This window comes from Protopterus annectens, chromosome 6.part0 (assembly GCF_019279795.1).
Source record: "Protopterus annectens isolate FY-2018-M chromosome 6.part0, PAN1.0, whole genome shotgun sequence".
Taxonomy (NCBI): domain Eukaryota; kingdom Metazoa; phylum Chordata; order Ceratodontiformes; family Protopteridae; genus Protopterus; species Protopterus annectens.
In genome coordinates this window covers 1,025,459,419-1,025,477,220 of record NC_056737.1, presented here as the reverse complement: position 1 = coordinate 1,025,477,220, position 17,802 = coordinate 1,025,459,419, and positions in this window count along the sequence as shown.

Genomic DNA, 17,802 nt, shown 5'->3' with positions numbered 1-17,802 from the left:
CTCCGATCATTAATTTTTGGTGTCCCACAAGGGACATCGATGTCTATGTTTCAAGTGTAGACCTTGCAGATCTCTCCCACTGGTATTATCCTGCCAGTGGTCTGTGAAGCAGTGGTGTGTTTACCTTTATTGTGTGTCTGTATGTCTCACTGGCCTAGCCGGGGGTGGGGGGTGATGCTACGTTTTACACGTTTGTTTACTGGACCTCCCACCAATATATGCCTGGGACTGGCTCCGATCATTAATTTTTGGTGTCCCACAAGGGACATCAATGTCTATGTTTCAAGTGTAGACCTTGCAGATCTCTCCTACTGGTATTATCCTGCCAGTGGTCTGCGAAGCAGTGGTGTGTTTACCTTTATTGTGTGTCTGTATGTCTCACTGGCCTAGCTGGGGGTGGGGGGGGGGTGATGCTACGTTTTACACATTTGTTTATTGGACCTCCCACCAATATATGCCCGGCCTGTGAATATATGTTACTCGTAACTGCTGTATCATATCCTAGCTATATACATGTATATTTACTGTAACATATATATATATATCTATTTACATTAATATATACAGATATATCTACATATGTATGCATACATGTATATTTATATATTGCTGTGTGTGTATATATATATATATATATATATATATATATATATATATATATATATATATATATATATATAAAAAAATCTAATAACATATGGGTATATGGTTGTCTGCATATGTATATATTCATATGTGGGGATGTATCTGTATTCTTTCTCTGTATGTATACATTCGTATTACGGTGAGGGAGAGGCATATCTCTATCTCACTATGGGTAGATATACACACACATAGCTCTACATATATACGTCTACATCTGGTTATTCCATTCCCTGCCATATAGATTCCACTTTGCTTTAGTGGGTCTCGCAGTGGGTGTGGCTGCTCATTGGGCAACGCCTCTGCCCAATGAACACATTCACTTGCATCCCTAGGGCTGTCCATATTGGCCAACATCAGCAAACACCTGCACACCTAGACCCATAAGTAGATACTGATAGTTCCCCCACCCTCGCATCCTCGACAGCACCCATCCTTACTCTGGGACCTGGTCGTTTCTGGACACACCACTACACGCTGCCCACTCTCCACTTCACGGGACCCATTTCATAAAATTGTCTCTGCCCATGGGTCATCAGGGTTACCCACCCTTGTATTCCGAGTCTGTATACATCGTGGACAAAATGGACAATCTATCACATTCGTATGGTTTGGCCAATTTTTGGGGTGTCCCACAAGGGATGCTCCAGTATATGTTCCATGATTAGAATCCACGGGTGCACTGTGTACCCCCAGTTGCATCCTGCCTGTGGTCTGGGGAGCAGTGGACACTTTACATTGATTGCGTGCATATTTCCCATGTCCGGCTGTGGAGGGGGGGTGGAAGGGCATGCTGCATGTGTCATGTTTCATGCCTGGGCTCCTCACTTCCATTGGCATAGCCTGTGAACATATGTCATTCCTGTGTGCTGTTTCCTATCTTAGCCATATATCTCAGTATATCTACGCACACACACAGACACACACACATATATAGATATATATATGTATTTATGCATGTATATATGTACGTATATGTGTGTATATATATATATATATATATATATATATGTATGTCTGCAACCATATATTTATATGTATATATATATATATATATATATATATATATATATCTGTGTGTGTGTGTGTCTGTAAACCAATACATACCCTGCGCATACGCACTTACATATGCTTAATGTTGTTTATATATGCTTCACCTGCATACTAGTGCCTTATTCATTATTACACTGACACTTCACTCCAGTTATCTTGTAATCAGTATTTCGCATGTTATACAGCTGACAGATGTCGCAATATGTTCATGTACGGATTACCGATGGTAATTGGAATGAAATACAGTGTGATTCGGTACAAGAATGTTTGTCCATTAGGGGGTTGCTCTAACGATTGAACTATTTCTGTGCTGCTCCATAAGCATATATACCCATATGCCCATGGCTCCTGGTTCCCCAAACATAGCCCAATGCTTCCCTAACACTGCTGTCATCCATTCTCCTGTCAGATTTGTGGTGTCTTGACACCACTATACACTGGCCACACCCTACTTCTATAGAGCCATCGCATCGGTTTACTCACTCCACGTATCCTCAGACCTCCCATACGTTTAGTCCACAAATATTGGTGACGTGAGCGACCAAAGAATACTATTTGCAATTATTGGGTTGCCCCACATGGAACATGCATGTGTTTATGGCAAGGTTAGACTTTATACTTTATTACATCCTTACTCCCGTTAACATGACACTACAATTCATTAATATGTATGACAATGTGGTATCGCACACGTTACACATGGGAGCCTAGTTATATACGTGTTCAGCGTAATTCTTTTACAATTAGACCAGTTAAGTACTTGGTGTTGCCATACCGGGCAGATCACAGGAAGGATTCCATGTGTGGGGAAGCCCTCACATTTGATTATCATCAGCACAGCACTGACTTTGGACACTGTACATGCCTCTGTGTTCTAGCAGTTTCGTTCCGTCCCTCTTCTGCACAGCTTATTATTACATCTACTGTCGATGTTTGTATGAGCATTTTCCTATTATTTATGTCTACAAATGGAATGCATGTGTTACAGAGACTGTACTTTTACATATTGTTGTCTGCATGTGTGTATGCATATATACCTATTATGAACTTGCTGACCTCCACGGGGTGGTCCAATTAGAACCACGCCTTCCAATCCTGGCACACCTGGATCCATAATTTCATACCCATAGTTCCTCCACCCCACCCGTGTTCAACTTACACGCATAACTTCCATTATCCACTTGTTATCGTAGCCATGACACACCTCTAAACATTGCCCTCTCCAGAGTGTTAGGGGCCCTACACATATGTTGTCCCGCCTCGTGTATTCACAGGCTCTTCCGCCATTTAATCTTTGAACATACCTGCCCTTGCTAGAGTTATAGATTATGGCCTTTTGCGCTTTACAATTTTTGGTAGTCCCAGCAGGGACTACTCTCTGTCTGTGTGTAAAGTAGACTTAGCAGTTCAACGATGTTACTCCCACTGGTAAAGCCCTGCCTGTGGTGTGAGTAGCAGTGCTCTGCTCACTCCTGGGCAGCTTTTTATGACGTACGCTGACAGCACTATATACTACCATAGTTGCTGTTGATTCCCTTCACATCCCTTGTCTATGCTTTATTGTTACGATGCTCATTCTTCATATATATATATATATATATATATATATATATATATATATATGTATGTATGTATATATATATATATCTATAGATATATATAGATATATATATATATATATATATATATATATATATATATGTATATATATAGATATATATACACGGGTGCACTTGTGCGGGTGTAAGCAGCGCCCAGCATAGGAAATATATATATTTATATACATATGTATATATATATATACATATATATATATATATATATATATATATATATATATATATATATATATGTGTATATATATTACATCTGTACATACGTATATACATTTCCTATGCTGGGCGCTGCTTACACCCACACAGGCGCACTCGCATATACTTACTGTGTGTTACATATGTTTACTGACGCTTATTCATTATGACAGTACTACTTTGATTGAAGGGATCTGGTTAATAGTCCCATGCAATACTCACGTTCCCTTTTACATGTTATAATGTCAGTTTTACAGCAGAATGACATTCATTCCACAAGGAAAATTATATATGCTATAGTTGAACTTGAACCATGAATGCCTGTACGTTAGGCGGATGCTCTAACCACTACACTACTGGTGTTCTGCTTCATTTATATGTATACCCGTGGTTCATAGTTACCCGAACACATGCCTCAGCACTTCACTAACACAGCAGGCATCCATTTTCCTGTTGGGAAAACCGCACTACTACACATGCGCCATTCCCTACTGCTCTGGACCCATGCCGAATGTTGACTCACTCAAAGTATATTCAGACCTCCCAAGCCTATAGCCCTGGCACATACGTTTGCATGAGTGTCAGGGTGTTCATATGGTCATCCGGGTTTAGGCTTGTCCGACTGGGGACCGGGACTGCCCTGCACCATTGGAAAGTCAGATTTAGCACATGGACAACGTTACTCCCACTGTTAGCATCCTACCTGCAGTTAGAGATGCAGGGATTTTGCCCACCTCTGGCCAGCTTCATACGTCAGCACTAGATAATACGGGTGTTCCGCTGCTGTTTTCCTTAGTCTTCATTATGAATGCTTTCTTGTGCCCATGTTTGTTCTGTAGAGATATATGTATATATATGTATGTATATATATATATATATATATATATATATATATTTTATATATATATATATATATATATATATATATATATATATATATATATGTGTGTGTGTGTGTGTACGTATGCATGCATATACATCTATATGATTTAATTACTTTGATCATACTGTTGAATGACTGTGCTGTCTGCTATGTTTGTGATAACATCAGAGTTAGGTATAACTGCCGTGGCTTAGTGGTAAATCACATTGATTGTGATGTGTAGGGTCCTGGCATTGGGCCTGGCCGACGCGGTTTATTGTGTTGCTGGGCAGAACAAGGGCCATTGGACAAAGGGTGAGTAAAACACTTTTCAGCTGCGGTTTTCCATTTAACCGCCATTTCACATCACGCAAACACCTACTGCATTCTTACTGTGATACATCACCCGAGTTCACATTTCAATGGTATTATATCGTTATACAGCATAAGATTAGCAAGATATGCTCGTATACGGATTATGCATCATAAATGGTGTGTGGTGCAGTTGAACTAGCAACATCTGCTCGATAGACAGATGTTCTAACCACTACACTATTGATGTTCTGCTTCATTTATATGTATACCCGTGGTTCATAGTTACCTGAACACACGCCTCAGCACTTCACTTACACAGCAGGCATCCATTTTCCTGTTGGGAAAACTGCACTACTACACATGCACCAATCCTTACTGCTCTAGACACATCCCGTATGTTGGCTCACTCCAAGTATATTCAGATGTCCCAAGCTTATAGTCCTGGGACATACGTTCATATAATGGTCAGGGTGTTCACTTAGTCTTCCGGTTTTTGGCTTGTCCAACTGGTGACTGGGAGTGCCCTGTACCTGTTTGAAATTCAGACTTAGCACGTGGACATAGTTCCACTGTTAGCATCCTACCTGTGGTTGGAGATGCAGGAGGTTTGCTCACCTCTGGGCAGCTTGATATGACAGCAATAAATATTATGGGGGGTTCCACTGCTGTTTCCCTTCATATTCGTTATGACTGCTTTATTGTGACCATGTTCATTCTTCATGGATGTATATATATATATATATATATATATATATGTGTGTGTGTGTGTGTGTGTGTGTATATATATGTCTGTACATGCACATGCATATACACCTACATGCTTATTTACATTTCCCTTACGGTTGAATGACCACCACTTACTGTCGCGCATACCCACTTACGTCTGCTTTAAAGCACCTTAATCACCCTATATCCGACTGCCATTATTATGGCCATTATATAAAATTAGCCCTTCCATGGCTTGAACCCGAGAACAGGAACACCATAGTCACTGAATTAGGATATATGACTTTACTACAGCCATTCCACAGTACTGGCAACAAATATGACAGTCGGGTGGTGTACATATGTATAGTACATGTTACTATTCATATGTTTCTGAGAGGCATATGTATACATTTGCGAATATACATATTTATGACATGGACACATACTTGACAACTACTTATATGCATGTATGTGTGCGATGTAGCTATGCGAATATAAATATGTACATTTATAGATATATGACTACATATCTGGAGTTATACATGGCCATGTATATGAACAACCACATACAGGAGGTACCTGTGCCATTTGTATACAGGGGTTGTGTGCATCATTATGATGAGGAACCTGGATGGGATATACAATTTGTGGACATGTACTATTTGGGAGATGGCTATGTGGAAGCTTCATGGGAACATGTGAATGGTATAAATTACTGATAATACACGTGGGGAGACATGCATCACTGTCAGGTGTTTAATCCCTGTTCGTAGGTTATGCAGGACTGGCTTGAGGCTGAGCAGGGTTGTGGACAACTACTGCTAATGTAACTTGTGTCCGGTTGTCTACAAGGCTGGACATTGTGTCGTGCCACCAAGTCTAATCTTTAGAACAGACACATATCCCATGAGGGATGGCCAAAAATTGTGGACACCAATGACTCCAATTATTTTGGCTTTATGAAAATTAGGGAGGGTTATACATGCAAGGGATACCTAGTTTGCAAGCCTGAGACTGCGTAGGGTGAGACTGCCTACTAGATATGGGTAGGGGGCACTGTGTGCAGATATGACTGTGCCAAGCTTGCAGCCCGAGTATGGGTGGTTTTGGTGGACATTCAGCAAGGGGGGGGGGGTGCTGTGGAGGGGATGATGGGTATTCAATTATGGATCCAGGTGTGTTGGGGCTGGATGGCACAGTTCAGGCCAGACCATTATGTGGGTGTGAGCTGGTAACGTTTCTGTACATGTATATCACATATTTTAATGTTTATATGTTTGTGGGATTGTATTCTGCAGTATGGCCTGTCAGGGTGTATTGCAGATGTGAATGTATGTTCTTTGGTTTCCTTTCTAATTCACCCACTGCTTCCTCGTACACCTCCAGTTCACCTATTGTACATCTGACCCAGTCTCCCCTTGGCGTATTATTACATTACCCGTCACCCCCCCCATATTCCACACACACCATCCATCCCTTCTCTGTTTGATGGCCCATGGTACAGACAACAGAACACATTGCGTACTCTACATATCTCTGGTACCAATATGGTTGTGAGGACAACCCTAGCATATTTGATCTTCCACATGTACTTCACACACATAGGTACACGCAAATACTTATCTTTCATAACATGGCAGGTAGACCTGGGTAATACCCATTCATCTTTGGGCCATCCAGACAAGGATGACTTGGACCGCAAATGGGCAGTTATTGAGTGAATGCTCTGACCATTGGTAGTGTTGTCACCTTTTCAATTGGCCAAATTGGGACATTTTTGGGACACACATCAGATTTTACTGACCTACAGATACCCACGGTCACTACAAAAGATAGTGCTTTACTTTTATGCCTAAGTGAAAGCTTATTCTTGTAGCAGTTTAGTTGCTTATTCTGTTTCTTGTAACATTTAGGTATTTTAGATACAGAAACAACTATTTTATGGAACTATTGCATAAAATATGGGACATAATTATGTCCCACAATCGCAGGACATTTGCCATTTTTAATATTTTTGGTAAGGACAAAACTGCCCATAGTGGGACTGTCCCTCACAATGTGGGACAGGTGGTAACCCTAACCATTGTGCTAGGCTTAGCAAAGGGCAGTGGCGCGCAAACACGCTGCGTTTCGCTTCCACTTGGTATAACAATCAACACTACAATGGAATACGGGCACAGGGTTTTAAATGTTATTTGTTTGAGGGACGGGGGCTCAATAGTCAGCTATGTGCGTTTGTGTTTACTTTTTATTTTGGGTATTTGCGAAGCTGTCTTGTATGCTTTGCATACATTTCAGTATCCACGGACACTGACAGGAGTGATTACTATTAGAGGCAGGCTGTACTAGACAGCATTTTAGGTTGCATGTCTGCAGCCGACATGTTCATGCCTCAGTGCAGTGCTTAGACACACCCCTGCACTTGTGCACATTTCCTATGCATGTGGACGTTGTGGCAGTGCACCTTCATTAATATGCATATTGTGCTGCTGCGCCATCTCCACACTGCACTGTCGGTGCAAGGCTAACGCCGTACTCACGCCGAGCTTCATGAATCCCGGGGAACGTTAATTGAAATCTGCATTTTCCTATTATAGTGTATAGCATGCAGAATCAAAACAATAACAGGTAAAATTGGTTGCTAAGGATACAGGCTCTGGTGTAGTGATGTAGCAAGGGACTAAGGCAGTGGGGTATGTAAATGAGCAGAGTTTACTGAACCACAAAATGGGAGACCACTGTCTGGGTGCACCTAACCACGTATTAGCTAAAAGGCAATGGTGTAAGCAGTAGAAGCAGTTGACATGAAGAGAGTGTGTGCCATGCTTGGTGTAAGCACATTGGAGCTCCACAGCTTCCATTTAATCTTAGCTAAGCACAGCTAAGAAAGGGTATGTGTCTGAGGCTGTATTGATTTATTCCATGAAATGAAGAGCATGTTCTCATTCAGGGGAGGGCTATTTCTGCTTAAAAGTGTTTACGTTACATAAATGGGTTTGCACGGTACACAACAGGTCCAAAAAAACATAAATAGCAGAACTGTTTACATTTGTGCAGCAGGTTTGCACGATGCACCTTGGGGTTAAAAGGTGCAGAAATGGGAATGAAAAAAAATAAAGAAAATGGGAAATAGCAGAATAAATGCAATCAAGTACAAATAAAATAACTGACAGGTGGAATGTATCATAGTCAGCCAATCATACAAACTATGTATCATAGTCAGCCAATCATACAGGCATCTGCAGCACTACACATATAATGGACATCTCTACACAGTAGAATGCACTCTGTACCCACACCCATACCCCCCAACCTCTGACAGCAAGACATCTGGACAAGATCATAAATAAAAGTGGACAAAGGCGCAATGATAGGCACATGTTGTAAATATTGCCCTTGCATACTAAGAAAGTTAGTAGAATAAGGGGTTTTGCATTAGCAGGAATTGTCTAAAGGTTATATAGTCTGAATAGTAATGCCTGTCATTATTTTGTAATGTCACTGTTCAATTATATCCAACTAACTTACGATAAAAACACAAGTTTATGTAGACTGGACAAAACTTTTAGAGAAACACCTGGACAATATGCCAAAAAATGTACAGTTGATAGGTATGGTCAGACCAGGATATGACTATTCAAGTAAGATGAATACCACACAAGCAGGAGATCCCCAGCCAATATATCACCAAGTTGCTGGGCTGTTTACAAAGCTTCATCAGTCAACTGGCTGTAGTCACACCTCTCAACTGGCCTTTTTGGGCAAGAATGTATTTAGTCGGGCTCATAATATTGGTCTGTGCATCATACATCCTTTATTCCTCTGATAAAGCACTGTGATGATCTGAGGATGTCTGTCAGTAGGTAATGACACAATACATTACAGTGTCAGACTTCAGATATGTCAGGAAGTATCTGCTAAAACAAACCCAGTACTTCTTGGAAAGTATTCTTTACTTTTGAGAGGTATGGCTGTAGCACACAAAACCCTGGATTGGAGTACAACTATCGAGGGAATGGAGTTCCACTCTCACTATAGAAGGTCATACTGGGCATGCTCCTACACTTAGAGAATCACAGGCCATGTTGGAACCCACATCGGACTATATAACTACATTGTGCATATATGTCTGTAGGTAGCCCATATGTGATATATCTGCATCAGTTGCATGTGATACACAGACATATATATGGGCAACAGATAACAATATGCCAGGATCAGACACTCATAGATGTGGGAAAGAGACAAAAAGTGATAGAAAAAGTGACACAGGGGACACACACAGAGTGAATCATGCACATGGATACCCTGAATGCTGCAGACAGTGGCATACAGGTCGCAACCAGTTGCACATGCCAGCATGAAGGACAGCTCCATTGTGTAATAGTACTGAGGTGGGGGATATAATATCATGTCACCTGCCTTTGTGTGTGTGTCAGTAGGTTTAAGTATTAGGAGGCTGTTTCCACTCAGTACACTTCCTATTGCCCTACTTCACAATATATGCTGCTGTCATTCACATTAGCAGTACCATTTGACACCTATCAGCCCTATAAGCTCTGTAGAGAGTGTGATAACTGTGTAACACTATAGTGCAAAAAATTAGATAGGTAGGGGTTCTAATCTCAGTTCTGGCAAATGTAAGAGTGTGTGTGTGTGTGTGTGTGTGTGTGTGTGTGTGTGTGTGTGTGTGTGTGTGTGTGTGTGTGTGTGTGTGTGTGTGTGTGTATGTGAGTGTGTGTGTGTGTGTGTGTGTGTCTGTGTGTGTGTGTGTGTGTGTGTGTGTGTGTGTGTGTGTGTGTGTGTGTGTGTGTGTGTGTGTGTGTGTGTGTGTGTGTGTGTGTGTGTTTCTTCATAGATGAAGTGGTTTTAGGCCATTCACAACCACTACACTTCTTAGTGCCCTACTTTAGCAGTCCAGCTGATGTCATTCCCCTCAGAAGTACCTTTGGACAGCTATCAGCAATATATACTCAGTGGTGCTTGCAATAACTACATAAGAGTATATTCCAAATAACTAAATAGGGAGGGGTTCTATTTTCAGGTTTGGAAAATGTGTGTGTATGTGTGTGTGTGTGTGTGTGTGTGTGTGTGTGTGTGTGTGTGTGTGTGTGTGTGTGTGTGTGTGTGTGTGTGTGTGTGTGTGTGTAAGGATATGCACAATAGTTTGTAAGTTTGTAGGATGAAGTAGCTTGAGGACTTTCAACCGACAACACTTCCCACTGCCCTACTTTAGCAATCCTACTGATGTCACTGCCCTTAGAAGTAACTTTGGACAGCAATCAGTCCTATAAGTTCATGGCATGTGTAATAACTAAGTAGCAGTGTAGTGCAGATAACTAGATAAGCAGAGATTCTGCACTCAGTTGTGGAAAATGTCTGTGTGTGTGAAGGTGTTTATAAGTGGGTATGTTTGTACGGTAATGTGTTTTGATGCCCTTCCCACCCAGTACATTTCCCACTGCCATACATTACAAGGGATCTTGATGTAACTCACCTTAGGTATACCTTGCAACACTAAGAAATTCTATAAGCTCCGTAACACATGTGATAAATATGTAACACTGTAGAACACAATTAGATAGGCAGGAGTTCTAAACTCAATACTGGCAACAGTGTGTGTGTGTGTGTGTGTGTGTGTGTGTGTGTGTGTGTGTGTGTGTGTGTGTGTGTGTGTGTCTATACCACCCAGTACACATCATATACACTTGTCAGCCCTCTAAGCTCTGTGGGGTGTGCAATAACAGTGTAATAATATAGTGAAAATAATTACATAGGTAGGAGGTTCTAATCTCAATACTGACAACTCTAGTAGTGTGCATGAAGGATATCCCCTGTGGCAGTTGTGTGTGTAGGTTATACCATTTTATGGCCTGTTGACCCCCTATCCATGACATTACTTTAAAGAGTCTGTTAATGGAATTTGCATCACATGCACCATGTAACACTATACAGCCCATACCAGTCATCTGTACAGATGTACATGGAATATACACATGTTTGAAACTCATATGTGGTATGTGTCCCCTAACAATGAACATTCATGTGATATCATTTCCAAATATATCACAGTTACTGTAGTGAGACACATGCCAGCATCAGACATCATACCTGACTGACACATCATGTTGATACAACGTATGTCACTCTATCACTTGTGCAGGTTTGTAGGAGCAGTAGATGAGACCAATTGCTATATCTGTTGGGTTATCCAACCATCCATGAAGGCATTTGCAAGATTACCTGTTGTAAGAGGTTGTGTGTTAGGTCCCAGGCATATAATCTATATGGAGCATGTCATGTATACACAGCACTATAGTGCATACAAGTGGATACGTAGGGTTACTAATATGTCTGTTGGCAACTGTGTATGTGTTTCTGTATGCACAGCTGCTGTGGCTGTCTTTAGGTCATTTATGTGATGGCTATACCAATTTGTGTGTCAATTCCACCCTGTGAACTCCCCAATTGCAAACCTAGTGTCAGCCAATACAGATGTCATCCACCATACAAACACAATTACACAGTTTCTAACACCAAGCCACTGTGGTGCATGCAATGGTTCTATCACTGTGTATTGTACATTAGTAGATGGGTAGGTCATCCATCCTAAGTGTCACCTCCATGTGCATGTGTGTTTCAATGCATGTCTCCATGCAGCAGTGTGTGTGTGTGTGTGTGTGTGTGTGTGTGTGTGTGTGTGTGTGTGTGTGTGTGTGTGTGTGTGTGTGTGTGCGAGCGCACGCGCGTGCGTGTGTCAGATGGCTCTAACATGTTAAGGGCCTATGAACCCACCACTAGCAACCCTAACAGTCTCTGCAATCGTCACCCACTTCAATAGTAGTGGTAGACACTACCACACTACAGTACTGCTATGCTGTTATGTATCTAACACTATCATTTGTAAGACTGTGTAGGGAGGGGCTGTGCTCAGCCCTTTGTCAGCTGCCCCATGTACAGGACTATGAGTCTATGTGCACTACGAGCACAACAGGCCAGACATGCATATGAGATAGCAGACACACATGCTGGTGATTGTCAGGTTAGACTAACACAGGCTGACCTGTGTCAGGAATACATACTCCAAACCCATAATGCACAGTACCAGGTATACCCTCAAATACGGCATGATGGTCAAGTGGATATGATAGAAATGGCAGGGGCAACAGGTTCTGCTAGCTGAATCTGTCGCAGTTAAAGTAATGGCTAAGCTTGTGAGGGGCTTCTTGCCAGTACACAAGCAACCTTCTCTGTATGTGTGAGCCTGTGGTCCTACAGAACACCCAGGTGACATGTATGAAGGCTAGGTGGCAGTGTCAAGGGTATGTATGCAAGGTCACACTGTCTGCCATAATTCCCCTCACACACTGCTGCATGCATACACACCTGGTAAACATGTACATATACAGCTGTACTTTAGCTATGAAAAGGTCACTGTTTTCACTCTGCCTTACTCATCATTACTACTGTCAGCAGGCCCACATCCTGCAGACACACAGACACCTGGAATACAAACAGAATACAGTATGTGAGACTAAAGTCAGTCAGCAGTACTAACAGCAATAGTGCATCAAGGCTAACAAGGTACATACACCTCGATGTGTACCCATAACTACTGCCAGCAGACAGCACCTTACACAGCATGACATTGCTACACTGCACTATACTCACCCTGTGTATCAGACCCATGAGCATGTCCGTGCATCAATGGTATAGATAACACGGCTGTGGCACAAGTATCATCACATGCACAGGGTGTGGTGTGGGATTGCCAGAGGCCAAATCTGGGCCATATGGCTGACATTGTGTGTGTGTGTGTGTGTGTGTGTGTGTGTGTGTGTGTGTCTGGAGGTGTGGTGTTCAACTGGGCCATGAAGAGGAGCTGTGCATGTCTGGTGGTGACCAGCCTGTGATAGGGATGTGTCAGTGTTTGTCTGCACACCATCAAGCCATATGGATGCCTGACACAGGGCTATGTTGGACAGCCGTGGACCGTACATAGCAGGATGTATGGTTCACCATTTCCCAGCAGGGACACAGGAACTGCTTCTGCCAGGACTAACACTGGCACCGCCAGGCCCAAGGACAAATGCAATACTACTCCCTGATGGTGACTGCTGTCTGCAGGATCTGCATCCCTGATGAGACTGGCTAGGACAACGTGCCTATGGCTTGCTCTGGTGTGGTGTGGACAGCACCCTTCCTTCGGTAGTGCTTTTGGTACTGCCACTATGGGACTGTGAATGTGCACAGCCATGTGGGCTCACACCTGATCATGTTGCTGACCTACATCCACCTGGCAGATGCCCTACTCCCACCACATGCTCTAGCACAGACATTGCACCATCAAGCAGTGACAATGTCTCACCCCACTTTCTATCCTTGACATCAGCAAGATGACATATGGCATCACAAATGCAGTGGAGGTCATCACGCATGGCAGGGAGTACTGCATTCATGACTCTGAGCATCTCTCTGGTGTTGCAGTCAGTACACAGCTCTGCCTCCATGATGGACCATAACATGTGTCTGGTGAAAACTGCTGTGGCACTTGTGACAAGGGCTTGATGGTTGGCAGTCCTCCATCGAGCAACACTGTCCATCTGCCTGTGTGTGACCCAGACTGCTCTCTGGCTATGGCTGGTGTGTACACTCACACTCACCATACTCAACACACTAGCCTGTTCCATGCCACCTCCCTTAACCTGTCCATTATCCATGGTTGCTGGGGGACTGGGTATGTGTGGGCATACTAACTGTGCGTGGGGACATGGTGAGTTAAAGTGGGATACCAAACAATGGCACAGACTCAGGCACCAAAAACCCCACTCACTGTTCCTCTGTATGTCCAGTGTCATTATGGGAGTTTGCTAAGACACTGACATCAGGTTGTGAGTGGGAGGGACACCAACCCCTGTGCTCACCTGTGAGGGGAAGACAACATATGTAAATTAATACCCTGCTGTATTATGTTTGCTGATACACACACACACACACACGCACACACGCACACACGCACACACACACACACACACACACACACACACACACACACACACACACACACACACACACACACACACCTGTGCATGCACACACATGCAATCTCACACACGCATACTCCTGGTACATCCTGGGACAGCTGTGACATCTATGGGCCCTTCAGGGCAAACCTTACAGTAGTTCTGCCTGCTGCAATCCATCTGTTTTGCTGCTACTGTACGGCCCACAACAAAGAGTGACAAATTCTACTGTGTGATGGGCCTAGTAGCAGAATGGTAATTGTGGCCAAGACCAAGGCTACTAGAGTGAGATATACAGTGTCACCAAGTGCATATCCACGTACTGTAAGTGCTGACTTACTGCTAGACAGACCACACAATGACAAGGTGTAATGATATGTGATGATAACTGATGAAGGGACAAGACTATACACTATCATTGCAGTACATACACAGTTCAGGCTCACAGGGATTTATTTCAGCCAACATTGCAGGGCAGTCTGCAATACATACAGGAAACATGTGAAGTACTAAGTGCATAGCCTCATAAGATGATACCAGGCTATTGGCCATGATGCCCTCATAAGCCTGCCCCAGACTTTTGCCCATGTTCCTTCAAAGCCAGCACCTGTTTCCCCTGTCTAGCTGGGACACAAGTGGGATCCCAGGGGTGTTTTATCTATTTCCCATACAGTCGTCCAGCTTCTTCTTCAAGATGGCTATGCACGTAGTCTGTTAGACATGGGGAAGGAGTGTACTTTACAGTGTATTGTGTGGGACACCACGCTATCTCGGCAACAAGTACTATACATGTGACAGACCAAGTGAGGGTCTTGCATGTGTAATGTGTGAGTGGGGTTTGTCTTACAGATATGCAGAAACACCATCAAGGCTGGTTTGGAAATGGCCTTGTATGCCAGACACAGGTCACCTATGATCACTCTGTATGAGACTGAGTACAGGGACAGGGCTTTCAGCCTACCTGCATAGGATAGGTGTTGCAGATCCTGGATTTGCCTGGTCAGGAACCTCTGTGGTCTCTGCAACAGCTGCATGTGCTTGGCAAGGTACATGCCAAAGGAGCCGTTGTACTTGATAATGCATCTAAGGGTGGAGTACAGGTATGTTGTGGTCTCCTGATTCCTGGATGACATATCTGTATTTGTGAGGTGGGCCAAGTAGACAGCCTTCTGTACAATGGTATCCACATGGTGGGAAACTGTCAGGTTGCTACCAACCTTTGTGCACAAGTTGCCTCACAGCTGATTGCATGCTCAGCACATTATTACTATCATAATTAGTGTGGATGACATCTGTCACAGCAGGGAGAATGATGCATCTCCTGGCATTCAGTTTGTGGCAATACTTCTTGCACCAGTCATTAATTGGGTGAGGGCCTCTTGAGGATGCTCACATCAGTAGGGGAATGTCAGACAGTGGCCAGCTTGCAAGCATTTGTAAACCTGGTCAGTCACAGACCACTGCTTTGATGCTGTATCTCAAATACATATATCTCAAACAGTAGAGGCCCCCAGACCGATACTTGTGGTACACCACTTTGGAAGACCCTACTACTAGAGGTGGGTTCTACTACTTTGACCGAGCGGGTGCTATCATTGAGCCAGTTAGCTACCCATCTGGTAATATACAGGTTGATGCCTAGCTGTGTAGGCATATGCATCCTGGTTGCCTGGGGATTATTGTGAGAGAATTGGGCTAGGTTAAGGTAGGCATTGTTCATCATCTTCCCCTCATGCTTGTGTTTGCTGACCACTTCAGTAAAGTCAACCAGGTTTAATGGGCCTGATCTCCCTTTGACAATACCACACTGTGTGGCTTAGGCATTTTGAGGTTGCTGATGTCCCTGTTCCTAATGTCCTTGATATTGCCTTCCATGCCCTTGCAGAGCAGGCTAGTAAGGCTGACTTGCATATGATTGGATGGGTCGGTGGATTGTTCTGCCTTTGTGTATAGGGATGACAATGGCTACCCTCTATGCAGATGGGATGACTCCGGTGCTCAGGCTTTGGTTGACTGCAGTGCGTAATGGATCTAAGAGCTCATGCCTAATTCATGTAGTATGCAGTCAGGGATGGCATCAGGCCTGTGGAGACTTTTGTGTGTAGCCTTTGAGACAGCATTATGGGCCTGCTTCCTGATGATGAGAGGAATGATGAGGGGAGGGGAGCAAGTGCTGTGCATGCACATGTGTACTGATGGGGGGACAGGGGAGGTGATGTTTACACTTCACCTGTCTGCAGCAGATTGCCTATATCTATGCCGTATGCATATGTAGTATTATTCACCACCACTACAGAGCAGATTTGTATGTTGCCTCTAGGATTGCAGACATATGTATGGAAGGCCTAGTGATTGGCCTTGGTGGATGTGTCCAATTTGCATTCAAAGATAGCCTTAGGGTAAAACACCTGTGACCTTATTTGCTTGTGCAGACCAAGGTGACATTGCTTCCAATAAGGCACCTGTTCTTTCTTGGCTCTGTCCAGCAATTATTTCCACCTATTATGGTATTTGTGATTGCTGCTGTCCACCATGGAAGTTTACCCTACCTTGAGGGAGATGATGTTGTCCTAACAGGTATTGCTGAATCCATATAGCTATGCAGGTGCTCACATAGTATTGTGGTGTGGGCTTGGACACTACTGCTAGTTCCAACTGATGGGATGTTGGCTGTAAAGCTACTTATATCTGCTCAGAGGAGATTTATAGTCATTTGTGTAAAGTTCATTTTGTTTGACCCTGATAATGGGGGCAGGGGAGATGTTGACCTGAACAGAGATGGCTATGTGGTCAGATCTGTCAAGGAGTATGACACTGTGGGAGTGCTACAGTGGTTGCTCATGTTGGTTAGGACCAGGTACAGGATATTTCCACCTGTCATTGGAGTGTTGACCGTCTGATCCACTGCATTGCCATTGACAAAGCCGAGGAATCTCTGTGCATTCATGTTCAGGTGGCATAGGTCATGCACACCATGACTGGTTAGTTGAAGTCACCCAGGAATATGGTAGACAATTGAATCCTGACATACTCCAGCAAGTCACTATAGGTGTGGTGGGTGTTCATAGTCATGGTTGGACACCTGTAGCTAGCTATGATTTCAGTAGGTGTTTTGACAACTGTTAACTGCACTCAAGATGTCTCCTGTGCTTCATACTGTTTGGTCAGCCTGGAGGTGTGTATGTGTACAATAATGTTTAACACTCCACATCCTGTGGCTTTGCAGCCCTCCATTTGGGCGTCTAACCGTATGATGGGATGAGTAACCTGGCAAGGTTAGTGTGCTCTCCACAGCTGCAAAGTAGGTGTGAGTGACTGCACAAATGTTGGCATCCTACAGGACAAGGTACTCTTGCATTGACATGGGTTACATGCTAAGACACCTAGC